At 49.5% G+C, this 15859-nt stretch overlaps 1 protein-coding gene across 3 annotated transcripts in view; it reads left to right on the top strand.

Moving 5' to 3' along the window:
• The window catches only part of LOC140897389 (rho GTPase-activating protein 39-like), a 120610-nt gene that overhangs the window by 51570 nt on the left and 53181 nt on the right, over positions 1-15859 (top strand). The gene's annotated exons all lie outside the window — the stretch shown is intronic.

Here is a 15859-nt window from a genome sequence, read left to right as displayed (position 1 = left end):
CCTACAACTTTCTCCTGCGTAACTGCTGTGCAGCTCTCTGCCCTGCAGGCACCGGCTACTGGGTGTGGACTCGGGGACTGAGGACACAGCCTGGGAAGCTGGGCGGGCTGGCTGGGGAACATGCCCTGCGCTGGAGGTTGGGCTGCCCGCTGGGCAGAGCCGGCTAGACAGCAGGCTGCATTCCGTGCGCTGCGGTTGGGGTGAAATGCCAGGATTAGATCTAAGGGTGAACTCGGGATGAATCATTCACTCCCCCTTGCTGGACAGCTGGGGCTGCACAGTGGAGAGGCTGCCAGGAAAGGCCGAGTTACTGAGCCACAGACTAAGGCTACCAGCTCCTTGTGTGCAGGGTGCCATGAGGTAGACTAAACCTTTGGGGACAGAGCCTCTTGGACTACACCAGGGTCTTGGGCTGGCAGGTTCCTTTCCTGTCACCCTGCCCCAGCCCTTTCTCCCCCCTAGCCTAGCGGGGCTGCTGTGAGGGGTGTAACTTCCATGGAACTGGGGCAGAGCTCACGGTCACTTGCACACGTCAGCCAAGGAACAATAACTGGATGCTAGTGTGTTGTGCTAAGAGGCTTTGTTTTTACTCTGAGGAACTGGTCTGACAACCAGCGAGTGGGTTTCTTGTTGGGATTTTGCCAGCTGTTGTCCCTGCTTTCCCACTCCGCCAGCCCTGCTGTCGACACAGGCACCTCTCCCCTGCCTTGTGCATGGGGCGCGCCACACACGCTGGGCAGTGAAGGACTGAAGCCCTGGGAGGGAGGTCTGGAGACTCCCCAGGAGGCCTTCGCCTGGGCTCGCATTGCTATTGTGCACGGTGTCAGGTAGTGTGGAGATATGGGCAGTGTAAATTCCCAGGGGGATTCACAGCTTGTGAAGCTGTGGCCCGGAGAGGCAAGTGACTTGATCAAAGTCCCCCAGGAAGTCTGGGGTGGAGCTGGGAACAGAACCCAGGTCTCCTGGCTCCCAGCCCAGTGCCATTACCATTTGCAGTAGCTGAACACAGTCACACTGGTTGTGAGCCAGTCTTCGTTCATGGCTGGCTCTTTGGGCAGGCGATATCCTCCTGCCTGTGTGGCTGGCATCTAGCATGTTGGGGTAGTCCTGTGCGGCAGGAGTTGCAGGAGAAGAAGGAGAGATGGGTCCAAGGGGCTATGGACTCTTTTCCCTGCAAAATCATGGCACAAATCCCCCTGGCAAGCGAGTTTTCTGTGAGCCAGTGCACATCCGGTGGAGAGTGGCAGTCGTGCTGCCTGGGGTCCTAGCAAACAGCCTGCTGTACGCTAGACTCGTTCGAGGTGTTGCCTAAAACCATATTTCTTGGGGCAAAACTCCTAATGTGCCCTGACTAGACTGTGGGTTGACATCAATGGGTCCTAAAACTGGAGACTCTGAGATAGCACTTCTGCACATCTCTGCCTCCACAACACTCTGCTGCCCAGACAGACCTGTGCTCTGCCTGGCGAGCTCTCTCATCACCTTCCTCCTGCACTCCCAGCAGGCTCTGGGGCTAGAGTACTGGGCATGGCCCCTAGCTTGCCTTCCATTTTCAGAGGGCCAGTTGAAGGCAAGGGGCCAGCTAGACCTCTCTGCTTTTCCCATTTGCTGCTGCTCTGGGGTGTCTGGCTCCTTCTGCGGGGCCTGCACTTTCTGCATCAGTTTCATTACATCAGAACAGCTTAGGAAATGGCTCTCGTGCTGCCCCATGGGCTCTCATGAGGCCTCTGGGACAAGAGTGGGAAAGACCTGTAACTCTGTGGGGTGCCAGGGCTGGGGCTCAGGGATCTTCCACTGCTTCCCTCTGCATGTCCCCCTGATGGAGAGAGTTTCCGGAGCGCTCTGACTCTGCCCTCCTGAGCAACTGCTGGCCTTTGAGACTGGAAGTTACCAGCAGCGCGCACAAAGCATGTTCCCGAGACTCCCAGCCCAGGCTGCACCTCCAATTCCAGCTCCTCCCGGTGTGCAGGGAGCAGTGTTGGGTCTCGCGGTGGCTGGGCACGAGCATGTGTATCAGGATGAGCAGGTCTTGGGGGTCCAAAGTCCCCTCGAAAAGGTACCTGCTCTCCTGTGCTGTAGATTATTCCGGAACTGACTGTGTCTCTCCTGTTGGGCCATGGCTCTGCTGATGGGTCACTCACACAGCTCTGCCAAGGGAATCCAGCCTGGTAAAGGGCTATCTTTGCAGAGCACAGCACATCCCAGCCCTTTGTAAAGGCAAAAGGGGGCACCGCACGAAGTCCAGGGAACAGACTCTCCCACAGCTGAGCCGTGAAAGGATCGTAAGCTGGCATCATGACCTCTCTCTGTATCAGGCAGACTGGTTCTGGGAGAGGGACGTATTTGAGTTGTTACTTATTTGTGCCCTTGACAGTGATGAAGTGCTTCTCCTGCCCACTCCATCCTGGTCCTACCCTGTGGCAGCAGCTTATGGGGGGGCTCTTCCAGCCAAGGGCAGGCAGCTGAGGGGGACGGAGAGGCTACAAAAGGCAGGGCGGTGGGTTGCTGCCGGAGCAGTGAGGTGCTCAGGCACTATGGTGAGGAACACAGGATAAGAACAGGGAGGGAGCAGCACAGTGGACACAACTATTGCCTGATCTGCTTTCAAAATTATTCTGCAAAGCAAACTTGCCTGTGAGGGCCAGTGTCCTGCAGGGGGAGTCGCCCAGGGCTCCACTGCACATGGGCACATACCTTCCAGACCTTTCGGTGCGTGCCCAGGACTGGAGCTCTTCCCCACAGACACAAACGTGTTCTCCCTTCCCTTGAGGCAGGACATGGTTCTGGAGCCCTATCAAGAGAAATCCGATTCACTACTGGTTGTAACGTGGCATCTTCATAAGTATTTGCACCCAAGACAATGTGGCATTTATCTTTAGAAACGGTTCAGATGGTTGGTTGGCTTTCTCTCCTGCACACTCAACTAGATGGTTTTCTTCCCTTTCTTGTCTGCTCATCTCTCTTCATAGATGGGCTACAAGGGACTATTGGGGTCCCCTAGTCTCACCTTCTGTATAAGCCAAGCCAAAGAACCTCACCCCACAGTTCCTGCGGCAAGGAGAATTACTCTGTCCTCCATCTGTTTCATGCTCTGTTTTTCCACCAGGAAACAATTCTTTGTGTGTTCTATGTTATAAAATCTGCCATGCCGGGCAGGTAGCCCGCCTGATGGTCTCAATATCCACCCTGTGCTGAATGGCCAGGTGGGACTGGTCCACATCCTAACTGGGTTAAAAACTAAGGTTGAAACGCAGTTGAAACACTCTCTGGTTCTGTTTATACGGCAAGACCTAGCAGTTGTCTCCTGCTCTCCCAGTGCCCATGCTGAGAAGAGTCTCTCCCCTCGCTGGCCCCTTGTGCTGCTTCCTTCTCCCGCCAGGGCCAGCAGCCTGCTCTGGAGATGGCCCTTTGCTACCCGGATGATGTTTCGGGGCGGAGTGGCTGGCAGGAAGTGGCAGCTGGTCATTCAGGAAGGGACGCTGTTGTGTTTCCCAGAGGCCTCATGGGGAAGGCACTCTGTTTGGTCATTGGACTCTGACCCCTTGTGTTTTCTCCTCCCCTCCCTTCCCAGCACTACCCAAGCCCTGCTCCAAAGCAGGGTCCCCAGCTGTGCCAGGCGGGGAGCATTCTCCATCTCTGAGAGCAGGTGCCTAGGGCTTTGCTAACCCCTGAGGTGTGTCTACACAGCTCTGACCCGGGCTGACAGACTCAGGCTCACGTTACCGTGATGTAAATAGCAGTGTAGATGTTGCAGGTCGGGCTGCAGCTCAGCTCTGAAGCCCAGGGAGAAGGTGGGTGCAGAGCCCGGTCTGCAGTGTGTACGCAGGTAGGAGTAGCATGGCAGTGCAAGCCTGAGTCTGTCTGCCCGAGCGGGGAGGCTCGCTGCTGCGGGCTGTGAAGACATACCCCAAAAGACCACGGCAATTTCTCCTTTTCCAGCACAAAGCTCCAATCAGCAAACAATACCTGCCCCTGGTGTGTTCAGCACAAGGGAGCGGTGCAGCCACTCCAGCACCCTGAATCACAACAACAGAGGAGCAGATGGATTGGCAAAGCAAAGTAGAAACCACTTTGTCCTTTCAAGGGCAACTGATTCTGAAGGCAAATGTTCCTTAGTTACTAGGAACGAGGGGGCTGCAGAGACATACACATGTGGCTGTTCATGGGAATCGAAAGGTCCCTGTTGCCACTTGGAGGGTCAAGCAAGCTGTCACCCCAGCTTGGGGAAGACATGTTACACCCAGCCCAGAGAAGGGGGAAGGGTAGTGGAATTTCTGTCTCCATCCTTGTTCCCTCTCTGCCTTTGTGAAGTCACCGCCCATGTTTAAGCTCAGCCCTGGTGATGGGCGCATGAGAGAGAAGATAGACACCAGTGTCTTCAAACCCAGTCAGCTTCTGGCCAGCCCAGTTGTCCCATGAGAAAGAGTGAGGCACTTCTGGGGTGAAACAAGTGGCAGGAGTTATCTGTGATTGTGCACAGCTCTCCAACCCACGCCCTGCTGGGCTATCCCTCTGCCCCCAAAGGAGGGTGAGAGTGAGGGCTGTGTTAGGCTGCATCTGTTCTAGCTTGTCAGGCTGTCCTAGGAAGGAGAGGCTCAGGTTTCAGCATAGCAGGTGTGGGAGGCTTGAGGACAGCAGGAGGAAGATGGTGCCAGAAATAGAAAGGTGAAACCGCAACCCTATGGACTGGCTGCTTCAGATCTGAGAGCAGGGGTGGTTCTGCCAGGGAATGGGGAGAGTCCCAGCTGAGCCCACCCCAAGGCGTGTCCGTCCCCTCCGCCTGGCACTTGCTTGACTTGGACTCTGTACAAGGGAGAGCCTGAACTTCAGCTGTGTGGCAGGCCCAGACCCAGCCGGTTGGGGAGAGACCCCACAATCCACTGGTGGGGAAAACCTTTTGCGGGTGGTTGTTTATTTTCATTCCTTGTGACCGCAAATCCTGCCGGGCCGTGTGCAGAGTCCCCATTGTCCCCTGCCCTGTACAGCTCCCAGCCAGGGGAAGCTGAGACCCAGAGGAGCACAGCTGGGCCTGAGGAACCTCTCCAGACCACTCATTCTTGAAAAGTTCTGCTGCACCCCTTTATCTACCCACAAGACACAGATGGGGTCTCAGCTGAACTTCCTAGAGACCTCAGGTTCCCTAGCAGCAGTATGTGGCTTCGTGGGCGCATGGTCGATACACATCCAGCACTATAGTGTGGTCTGTGCAGGCCAGCCCCAGTGCAGAAATCGAGCCATTGCCCCGCTGTGGGAGTGTGGAGGGCCCCAGTGATTCAATTGTGTCAGCAAGTGCTGAGATTTGCACTTAGAGCAGGAATAAAATCTTTCGTTTCGTGCTTCTGGGCTTGGATTTAGCACATTTGCTGTTTGTGGGCCAGTTGCATTTTCAGTCATATTTGGGATCAAAGATTTACTAACTGCTCATTTCAAAGTGAGCCTCTGAGGCTGCCCTGGGATAGCAACACCTCCTGGGATCCTCCAGCTAAAGAACTACAGTCCTGGGAGAACTCCCGGTGTCTCTCACGCGGATGTCCCCATGACAGCTCAGATATGGGCCTACGGTATTAATTTTGATAGACTATACGGGCTAACGGTGTTAAAGTAACCGAGTCACCGTCCAGCATCAAACAGTGTTAAACAAGGTTTGGTACCCAGAGAGCTCAGCCTGCTTAGTCCCATGGTAAATGCACCATTAAACATCCTTTTAAACCTTTTATTAAAGGTAAAGGAAAGAAGGAGAAACAGTTAGTGTTTGAATGTAAAGTGTTAAATAGGATTTTCTTTTAACAACATCCCTTGTTCCCTTTCCCTTTAGGTGGAGAGAGTTTTAGAAGGAAAAAGCATCTTATCTGACAATCTCCCAGATGGTATTCAAGATGATAATAGCTGTCCTTTGGGGAAAGAGAAGAGGTTAGCAGAGATGGACTGGAGCTGGTGTTACAGTCCGATCCAGTTTCATCCCAGGTGGTGCTTTGGATTCAGCTGGGGCTGGTAGAGGTCATGATGTCACCTAGGTCCCTCTCTCTGTCCTGGTCTGGTCAGGAATTGTCTCAGGATCAGAACAATGGAGGTCGGGGCTCCAAAAACTTGTGGGGGTGGCAGCCATGATGGTGAAGCTCACCTAGGAACATATGAACAGCCATACTGGGTCAGGCCAGTATCCTTTTTTCCAACAGAGGCCAATGCCAGGTGCTCCAGAGGGAATGAACAGAACAGGGCAATTACTGAGTGAACCATCCCTTGTCATCCACTCCCAGCTTCTGGCAGTTAGAGGCTAGGGATACCTAGAGAATGTGGTTGTGACCCTGCCAATCTTGGCTAATAGCCATTGATGGACCTATCCTCAATGAACTTACTAATTCTTTGTTGAACCCAGGTTTAGTTTTATAGCTCGCTCCAGTAGCCAATTTTTCTCCCCAAAGATTCTTTCTTTAAGGACCCACAAAGGGAATGGTGGGACAGAATAGCCCATCTTCTCATTATTTTGTCCACCATTTAGGCCTAGTTTGCAACACACCAATTTTGGTTCACTGATTTCTGGTCCCACACTTTTCTTGTTTACCAAGCATGATCTTGAGTTCTATCAGTAAGCTGTTTTGTTTGGACTATTTCAGTCTTTGTCTCCCTTTCATACCTTTTCCCATCAACATTTCTAGTTGTTGTTGAAGTACATCACAAGCAGAAAGCCTGTCAAACAATCAGTGGGGCCACTGGATGACTGAGGTGCTAAAGGAGCACTCAAAGGGGATAAGGCCATTGAGGAGAAACGAAATGAATTCTTTGCATCGGTCTTCACTGCAGAGGATGTGAGGGAGCTTCCCACACCTGAGCCATTCTTTTTAGGTGGCAAATCTGAGGAACTGTCCCAGATTGAGGTGTCAGTAGAGGTGGTTTTTGAACAAATTGATAAATTAAACAGTAATAAGTCACCAGGACCAGACGGTATTCACCCAAGAGTTCTGAAGGAACTCAAATATAAAATTGCAGAACTACTAACTGTGGTATGTAACCTATGGCTTAGATCAGTTAATGTGACACCAATTTTTGAAAAAGCTCCAGAGGTGATCCTGGCAATTACAGGCTGGGAAGCCTAATTTCAATACCGGGCAAATTGGCTGAAACTATAGTAAAGAACAGAATTATCAGACATAGATGAGCACGATTTGTTGGGGAAGAGTCAATGCAGCATTTGTAAAGGGAAATCATGCCGTAGCCCTTTATTAGAATTCTTTGAGGGCATCAACAAGCATGTGGGACAAGGGTAAGCCAGTGGATGTAGTGTATTTGAGTGTTCAGAAAGCCTCTGACAAGGTCCTTCACCAAGGGCTCTTAAGCAAAGTAAGCAGTCCTGGGATAAGAGGGAAGGTCCTCTCATGGATCAGTAACTGGTTAAAAGAGAGGAAACAAAGTAGGAATAAATGGTCAGTTTTCAGAATGGAGAGAGGTAAATAGTGGTGTCCCCCGGGATCTGTACTAGGACCAGTGCTATTCAGCATATTCACAAATGATCTGGAAAAAGGGATAAACAATGAGGTTGTAAATTCTACAGATGATACAGAATTACTCAAATGCAAAGCAGACTGTGAAGAATTACAAAGGCATCTCACAAAACTAAGTAACTGGGCAACAAAATGGCAGATGAACTTCCGTGTTGATAAATGCAAAGTAATGCACATTGAAAACATAATCCCAACTGTACATACAAAATGATAGGGTGTAAATTAGCTGTTACTACTCAAGCAAGGGATCCTGAAGTAATCATGGATAGTTCCCTGAAAACATCCACTCAATGTGCAGCAGTCAAAAAAGCTAACAGAATGTTAGGAACCATTAGGAAAGGGCTAGACCAGAAGACAGAAAATATCATAATGTTACTATATAAATCCACTAACACCTTGAATACTGCATACAGTTCTGGTCACCCCATCTCAAAAAAGATATATTAGAATTGGAAAATCTACAGAGAAGGGGGACAAAATGATTAGAGGTATGGAACAGCTTTCCTATGAGGAAAGATTAATAAGACTGGGACTTTTCAGCTTGGAAAAGAGACGACTAAGGGGGGATATGATAGAGGTTTATAAAATCATGAATATTGTAGAGAAGGTGAATAATAAAATATCATTTAGCCCTTCACACAAGAATCAGGGGTCATGGAATGAATTTAATAGGCAGCAGGTTTAAAACAAACAAAAAGAAGTATTTCTTCACACAGTGCACAGTCAGTCTGTGGAACTCTTTGCCAGGGGATGTTGTGAAGGCCAAAACTATAACTGGATTAAAAAAAGAATTAAGTAAGTTAATGGAGGATAGGTCCATCAATGGCTATTAGCCAAGATGGTCAGGGGTGCAACCCTATGCTCTGGGTGTCCCTAAGCCTCTCACTGCAAGATGCAGGTGATGGATCACTCAGGAATTGCCCTGTTTTGTTCATTCCCTCTGGCATTGACCACTGTTGGAAGACAGGATACTGGGCTAGATGGACCATTCATCTGACCCAGTATGGCCGTTCTTATGTTCAGCATTTTAGACCTAAATTGTGTTGATTTTTTAGAAATCTTTGTAATTGGACAAGGAATGTTCTCCGGATTCCTAGCATCTGCTTCTTTTCTTCTGTGTTTGTTCCCCCATCCTGATTTAACAGGACATCCCAAAGCACTCTGTGGGGTATCTCCTGCCTTGGCAAGTAAGTAATACACTTCTGAGAACTGCTAACTTTGATTCTGCTGGAACGCAGTCCAGCAATTGTGGCTGGTTCAGGTGCTGGAGCCATGGCTGCTGTCGTGATCAGATCTGATCGAACACTGGAAGCTGCAATGATGCTGCAGTTGAAACACTAACAATCCTGTCTTTTTTGTCTCCATTCAAAACACAGGGGAAAATACCTGTTTGCCCAGTGGGCAGGACAGAGTTGCAGTGGGGCTTTTTCTGCAGTTTCCTGGAGGGAATTGCAAAAAATGTGGAGTTTAAAAAAAGTAAATAAACCCTTCTTTAAAAGCTGTCAGATTTGCAAGGCCTGCTGGAGCTGGTCCCGGTGAGAAAAGCTAGCACCAGCCGCAGCGTTTGTGTTCGAGCTGCTTGAAAATAGCTGTGGAAGGATCTAGCGTCAAGGATTATTCTGAAATCTCTGTTGCTGGCAGTTCAGGGTATGTCTACATTGCATGAACCACCCGCAGCTGGCCCATGTCAGCTGGCTTGGGCTGGTGAGGCTTGGGCTGCAGGGCTGTTTAATTGTGGTGTAGACGTTTGGGTTTGGGCTGGTGTCCAGGCTCTGAGATCTGCCCCCTCGCGGAGTCCCCAAGTCCAGGCTCCAGCTCGAGTCTGCACATCTACACTGCAATTTTACAGCCCTGCAGCCTGAGCCTGTGAGCCTGAGCCAGCTGTGGGTGTTTTATTGTTGTGTAGACAGTGTTAAAACCCTGGATGAGGAAGGCTGCTTCAGGACAGCTTTCGCGTGTCAGCTCAGGTCATTCACTGCTCTGGAGCAAGAGCCTGAATGTTCCCAGTTCATGGGGCTGACCCCTTCCCTACCCTGCATTATCAGGATGCTTGGATAGCCTTGTGGGAAAGGCAGTGCGAGCTGCCGAGGCAAGATTTCATTTGCCAGTGTGGAAATGGCTGTGGAGAAGAGGTAACGATTCAGACAGCGTCCCTGTTCCCCTGCACACTGCGTCTTACGAAAGGTCTCTGGCTTGTGAGGGGTCTGGGAATCCATGGCACAGATAGCTCTCTGCACCCCACAGGCGGTTGTCAGTAACTCCCAGCACAGATGCCTTGGGTCATTTGCTGATTATATTTCTACTTCACATTGCGGTACAAAGCTCTTGCTTAAGGTGAAGGTAAAGTCACCATTGCCCCAGTGGGTGCTCTGCTCCCTGTGTCCTCACATAGCGTAGCTCTGCCAAAGTCCAGACTCAAATGTTCCAGACCCAGGAGATGCTCTGTTAAAGTCTCCCCAGAGATCCCTGGGTAGGATGTTAGTATGACATGAAAACCACCCCAGCCATATGCAAACCAGGCAACGCACAGCCATGGTAGTGCCCCTCCCCCACAAGCACAAGTAGGCGGCCAGGGAGGCCAGCAGGGTCTAGCAAAGTCCAAGTACCTAATCCTGCCCTAATAAACGTTGCCCTTTTCGGTGTGTCCATCTGCAACGAGACACTGCGTCCCCCAAGTGTTGTCATGTTCACAGCTCCCCCATCAGCGGAAGTTTCAAGAACAGGTTATGCAGATACCTAGCACAGGCGGCTGGACGAGATGGCCTCTGGAGGTCCCTTCCAGCCCCACATTTCTGTGATTCTATTTCTCTCTCTAGTTTGGGAGCATGTGTAATTCCTCGGGCATGTTAACGCTAGAAGGGTAAGGGAGGTATCATTTGATTCATAAAAATCTACAGAATCACGACTTCGGTGGTGTCCCCTCTGATGTCCCCTTGGCTCCCAGCTTCAGGTCCTCTGGTTGGTGGACATTTTGATAATAGTGTTGTTGAAAGTGGGTTGAGTTGGGTATCATTTGAAAGCCCTTTCTCCCACAAACACCGATGGTACCAAACATGACACACCTAGAACAATTATGTAGGTAGGCAGATAGTTGAAAAATATTTAAAAGTTGACCTTTAAAAATTATACTTTAATACAGGTATGTTAAACAATGCAGCCCTCACAAAGTTACATTTTGGGCCTCAACTGACAGTGCTGTGTTATCAATTAATGCTCTGAACGTAAAACCAGATTAACTTTTTGAATGTTACAGATTACTGTAAATGGAGGGAGTGTTTCAAGTTGTTTTGCCATTATTGACAAAAAAGAAGCAATTCAGTGGCACTGATTATCCGCTTTGTCAATTATGCCAAAAGAATTGTAATGAGACACCATTTAAGAGGTCAGCATCGAGCTAGAAATGACTGGAATCCATCCATGAATGATGTGCACGTAGTCACATAACCTACATTACATAACATAATTACTTTGGAATTGTAATTAATTTATTACACAATCCTTGGTTTTATTTTGGTCTTGACCATCTTTAGGCATCAGTTGGGAGATGAAGAATATCGACTAGTAGCTCGCTGTTTTGGAGAATACCACTATAGAAGACTTGGTTAAACACAATGCTTGGTGATATCTTACATGCTGTACGAAATGCACCGATAAGCTGAATTTGGCAAGGTTGGAAAGGAAGTACATAGAGCATCAGAAAGCAGTTGAAGGTGCTGAGACAAGTGCCAGCTGTGGGCAAGACTCACCTTATACTAGGTCACATGGCATGCATCTTGACAACACTTGCTTCTTCTGTGGTCAGACGGAAGCCATCCATTAAGCAGTTTCAACACGTGAGACAGGTGAGAAACTGTCTGAAGCTGTCACTCTGCAAGAACATTGCATGGAAAGTAAAGTAAAGTGGCACATTGACCCAAAAGACGCCTGTGGCATATCACATTGAGTGGTACACCCAGAATGTAAGTAAAGTGTTGTGTCAAAAAGAAAAAGCAACTGAAACAAATACTGATTTTACTACTGCAAACTACGCATCTCAACTGGAGTTAATACAATTCCTTGGAGAGGTTCTAATGGATGGGAAAGCGGTGGCAATGGCTGATGCAGAGGCTAAGTTCAAAGAGGAACAAATGCTTAGCAGAAAGGCGCTTATTGAAGGTGAATTGTGGGAAATAAGAATATGGGTGTAATTTTTGGCAATCCTATACGAAGACATGAATCACAGTGTATATCCTTAAAAGCTGTAAAAGATGCACTGATGTCAACAGTAGTATGAAGACTTTGTTTGCAGCTTCTGTGTTTTTAGGGAAAAGCTTTTTGTCCTGCAGTATGTGGGAGTTTTCGATGCCAAGGCTGAAAGAATAATACTGTGTGACTTTTACTACTCCTTTAGGTGGTACATTGGTGGTCGCAGTGACTTCAGCACCAGTAAGTTTGACAGGAAGCAAATGGAGCATTAGGCTGCCATTTTATCACAAAGCCTCATATACAAGGGCTTGAGTGAAAGGTTTCCAACACAGACACAACAATTGTGCAGCATGTGAATCCGGGGAACTGCAAACCGGTCAGCCTCACTCCAGTCGCTGGCAAAATCATGGAGCAGGTCCTCAAGGAATCCATTTTGAAGCACTTGGAGGAGAGGAAGGTGATCAGGAACAGTCAGCATGGATTCACCAAGGGCAAGCCATGCCTGACCAACCCGATTGCCTTCTATGATGAGATAACTGGCTCTGTGGATATGGGGAAAGCGGTGGACATGATGTATCTTGACTTTAGCAAAGCTTTTGATATGGTGTCCCACAGTATTCTTGACAGCAAGTTACAAAATTATGGATTGGATGAATGGACTATAAGGTGGATAGAAAGCTGGCTAGATTGTCTGGCTCAATGGGTAGTGATCAACAGCTCGATGTCTAGTTCCCAGCTGGTATCAAGCGGAGTGCCCCAGTGGTCGGTCCTGGGACCGGTTTTGTTCAATATCTTCATTAATTATCTGGATGATGGGATTAATTGCACCCTCAGCAAGTTTGCAAATGACACTAAGCTGGGAGGAGAGGTAGATATGCTGGAGGGTAGGGATAGGGTCCAGCGTGACCTAGACAAATTGGAGGATTGGGCCAAAGGAAATCTGATGAGGTTTAACAAAGACAAGTGCAGAGTCCTCCACTTAGGAAGGAAGAATCCCATGCACTGCTATAGGCTGGGGACCGACTGGCTAAGCAACAGTTCTGCATACAAGGACCTGGGGTTTACTGTGGACGAGAAGCTGTATATGAGTCAGCAGTGTGCCCTCGTTGCCAAGAAGGCCAACGGCATATTGGGTTGCATTAGTAGGAGCATTGCCAGCAGATCACGGGAAGTGATTATTCCCCCTCTATTCGGCACTGGTGAGGCCACACCTGGAGTATTGAGTCCAGTTTTGGTCTCCCCACTACCGAAGGGATGTGGACAAATTGGAGAGAGTCCAGCGGAGAGCAACGGAAATGATTAGGGGGCTGGTGCATATGTCTTACAAGGAGAGGCTGAGGGAACTGGGGTTATTTAGTCTGCAGAAGAGAAGAGTGAGGGGGGATTGGATAGCAGCCTTCAACTACCTGAAGGGTGGCTCAAAAGAGGATGGAGCTCGGCTGTTCTCAGTGGTGGCAGATGACAGAACAAGAAGCAATGGTCTCAAGTTGCAGTGGGGGACATCTAGGTTAGATATTAGGAAACACTAGGAGGGTGGTGAAGCACTGGAATGCGTTACCTAGGGAGGTGGTGGAATCTCCATCCTTAGAGGTTTTTAAGGCGTGGCTTGACAAAGCCCTGAGTGGAATGATTTAGTTGGGGATTGGTCCTGCTTTGAGCAGGGGATTGGACTAGATGACCTCCTGAGGTCTCTTCCAACTCTAATAGTCTATGATTCTATGTGCATAGTCTACCGCTGCAAGTGGCTGTTGGTTTAACGATTCATTCCAAAACCTGTAGCAAATTCCTGGTGTGGCTTACACACAGTGCTCCTCCGTTAACTGCAGAAAGTACTGTGCCTGGAGACCGCAATTGCAAACGAGGTGCTTTGCCGTGTAGAACGGAGTGAAGGGTTGTATGTTCCCCCAGATCTTGTCAAGGGCAGATTTATATTTTGTGCTGCTGGTATCTTAGACTTCCTTGAAGAGACAGCAGATGGCAAAGGTCCCATCATGCTACTGTTACAGTCTGCTATCAGGAGCATATTAATGGGGACCAATCCCAGCCTCAAGTGCTGTCTGGACCAGCAAAGAACAGTTCCTTGAATTTGCGTTCTGACTCTGTGACTTGAGTATGGCTTCAGCTGAAGAGATATACTGTCAAATGAAACAGAGAATCAGGACAATGCCATGCCATTTCAGGAGACAGGTACGTTACAGCATGGTCAGCCTTTGTCATGATTCCAGTATTTTCTCTGTACCTCATAATGAAGTGTTCAGCCAAATCTCAGCAGGTGTTTAGAGTTTCTGGTATTCCAGGAGCTTGTAACTCCACCAAACCAACTTTGATTGCTATGCTGGAAGGCCTCTGCTGGCATAGGTCACGTTGTCAATAGGTGCAGGCTTAGGAAGACCATGCAAGATGTGCATTAGTTTGCCTTTCACCTGCAACATATGCAATGTTCCATTGCATTTGAACATCAATCATGGGGCTACCAAGTCTGACTGGCAGGATACATACATGGATCATTCCCTCTGGCACCTCTTCAGCCTGAGAAGGCTCTTTCCTCACTCTGAAGGTACTCTGAGCAGCTGAGACAATCGCTGATGAGGTCGTAAATGCACTGGAGGTGTTCATAGGCTGAGTTTACCATTTGAAGAGCAACATTATAACACTTGCAGAGCTACGTTGGAGGATGCTTTTCAAGAAGCCAACATGGAAAAAATTGCTACTGACAAGGAGTGCATTTATACCTGTTATCAAACGGGCAAATTATTAAGCAATGGAATGGCTCCGGGATGATCAAGCACATCCAAACTACCATCCCTTATCAGGCATGGATGGGTCTTGGTGGATAGACTGATCACACCAGTTATGTGTGAAATAGCATGTGCTTCTGTATCAATCCTTCAGCCAACCAAATGATTGTGCCAAAAGACCAGATGCTCACCATCCTGCAAATGGTTTCATGGAATCATAGATTCTTCTTCGAGTGCTTGTTCACGTCCATTCCACATTAGGTGTGCACGCGTCGCGTGTACGAGCATCAGAAACTTCTTCCCTTAGCGGCTCCCGGTGGGGCCCCCTGCATGGTGCCACTGCGCCGTGGATATGCCACCCGACCCCCTCCAGTCCTTCTTACCGACTGTGACAGCGTTGGAACAACCTGTCTCTTCTGTATGAGAGCAGCCCCTAGCCTTTCTCTTATATAGCTGTTATCGGTTAGTTAGCATACCTTTGTTGTGGACACTTAAGTGATTAGGTGCTTGGAGGCTTCCAGCACCCACCCCAGGCCGTGAGACATGCCGCAGGCCCACGGGTTTAAGGCTTGTGCCACTTGCCGCAAGCCTGTGCCAGTTAGTGGCCCCCATGGCTCGTGTCTACGTTGCCTGGGGGAAGAACATCAAGCTGAGCAGTGTAAGATTTACAAGGTGTTCAAGCCAAGAACAAAGAAAGAAAGAGACTTTTGTTTAAACCATTGATGGAAGCCGCATTGTAGCCACCGGGCCCGGAGCGCCCAACGTTGGCTCCGGCTTCCTCAGTGCATAGTGCCCCGGAGCCATCAGGAGACCTAGCACTGGCTAAACACCGAAAGCTGTCAGCCCAGTCCAGATCCCAGTCCCAGTCCCGGGGATATCGGTACTAGTCTCTCTCCCCTTCCGTTAGGAGCTGCTCGTCGACCTCCCGCTGGCACAGATCATCAACACTGCCATGACCTTCGCGGTAGGCGTCACCACAGTTTACCCCAGGGTAAACCGGAGAGACCAGCACCGAGTCTGGTGCCGCCCCGAGGTCTCCCGCCTTGGCCTGGGAGAAGGAGAGCAGGAGGACCAGCCAGAGGGGGTTGAGCAGCTGCTAACCTCCTCGTCACCCCTGGATGAGGCAGTGGCAGGAACAGCGGTGTCCGGCCCTCCATCTATAGACCACAGAGTCCACCAGGAGCTACTGCATAGGGTCACCCAGAACTTGGGGTTGCAGGCCGAGGAGACGGTTGAGCAGGAGGACCCCATGGTGGACATTTTGAGCCCTGAAGGTCCATCTAGAATAGCACTCCCGCTCATTAAGACCATCCAATCGAATTATAAGACTATATGGTAAACCCCGGCCTCCAGTGCTCCAACGGCCAAGGATGTGGAGCGCAAGTACTTTGCCCCATCAAAGGGCTACGAATTCTTGTTTTGCCACCCAAGTCCGTG

The sequence above is a fragment of the Lepidochelys kempii genome, chromosome 13, assembly GCF_965140265.1.
Source record: "Lepidochelys kempii isolate rLepKem1 chromosome 13, rLepKem1.hap2, whole genome shotgun sequence".
Lineage (NCBI taxonomy): Eukaryota > Metazoa > Chordata > Testudines > Cheloniidae > Lepidochelys > Lepidochelys kempii.
Note: the sequence above shows the minus strand (reverse complement) of the source record. Positions and strands in the feature narration are given on the sequence as shown.